Source organism: Etheostoma spectabile, chromosome 18, assembly GCF_008692095.1.
Source record: "Etheostoma spectabile isolate EspeVRDwgs_2016 chromosome 18, UIUC_Espe_1.0, whole genome shotgun sequence".
Taxonomy (NCBI): Eukaryota; Metazoa; Chordata; class Actinopteri; order Perciformes; family Percidae; genus Etheostoma; species Etheostoma spectabile.
Genome location: NC_045750.1, coordinates 13514574 through 13515818, shown reverse-complemented (window position 1 = coordinate 13515818; position 1245 = coordinate 13514574). Strand labels below are relative to the sequence as shown.

The window sequence follows — 1245 nt, the reverse complement described above, 5'->3', positions numbered from 1 at the left end:
GGGGGGGAGGTCAGTCAGCTGCCCAACTCCCACCAAAAGGGAATGACAACTGCAGGAGAGGCAGTGACAACAGCAGCAGCAGCAGTAGTGACACCTAAGATAAAACAAGAGCTGGGGTTTATGGTGGGCAGAGAGAAGGGGGGATCAGCTGAATCAGCCACCCAGCTGAGGATGTTTGAAGCAAGAGTCAGCCGTGATCAATGGTGGTCTCTGTTCATCTTGTTAAAACAATCCATTTTTTGCCAGATATATGGCTTAAGTCTCCATGAACTCCAAAACTCTAAGTATTTGCTTCCTTAATCTACATTAGATTGGAAGAGAAAGAAGGCATCAAAGAAGATAATGAATTTCAAGTTCCTAAATATGTTTTATGTCAGGTTTTAGATGAATTATTTGTGGCATCTAAACAGGGAGAACTCCATCAGCTCTTTAGGGATGAATGAGGTAGAGATGATTTTTCACTCTGCGCCATAAAATGTCCAAATAACACAGATAAATGATGACAGTCACGGAATGTGATTTCCTCCTGGTGCATTTGTTAAAAATCGGGAACATTATTATCCAGGTCACTGCTTTTCTACACAATGATAAAAGGTGGTAAGATTACAATTTCACATTAAAATCTCAATACAAAGTAGATTAAAACAGTGTCTAGTTGGAGCTCTTTGTTAGGTGTCAGATGTCCTTGAGTTGCCAGCAGTTGTTTAAACCTGTTACCCTGTGAACTTCTCCTGTTTTTATTTAAATGCTGTTTTAATGATTCAATATTTCCCCAAAAGCTAAGATTAGAGAAAAGTCCAAAACATTAAATCTTCTTTCTTCTCCCATTAGTCACCTCACAGCCCCTCCAAATTATCTTGTGACCCTTTGGAGGGGCCTGACCCCTACTTTGGGAACCAATGAACTAAACAACACAAGTGTAGATAAAATTATTGATACTAGCCCTCAACTAGATACTACATTAAAATGCTAATCACACATGGATGCATGTGTAATAATGTAATAAAATGTAAATCACAAGGGCCTATTTTATACCTAAAAAAAAAAAACTTTTACTTTAATATTTTATGGAAAGTAGCTGTTAATACTTCTGCACTTTTAGGTAGGAATTTGACTGTGGTGTCAAATACAAATACTTTGTTACCTTACTTAAGTAGAAATTTTAAGTATCTATACTTTACAGGAGGAATTATTTCACTGCATACTTTTTAATCCAATCCAATCCAATCCACTTTATTTGTATAG

The 1245-nt window shown here is 37.0% G+C and overlaps 1 long non-coding RNA gene across 1 annotated transcript in view; it reads left to right on the top strand.

Annotated features, from left to right (window-relative positions):
• The first annotated feature begins 1135 nt into the window (after nucleotides 1-1135).
• LOC116706763 (uncharacterized) overlaps nucleotides 1136-1245 on the top strand; it is a 9055-nt gene continuing 8945 nt past the window's right edge. The window contains exon 1 of the long non-coding RNA XR_004336311.1: nucleotides 1136-1166. This is a non-coding gene — a long non-coding RNA (uncharacterized LOC116706763). The remainder of the gene's footprint in view (nucleotides 1167-1245) is intronic.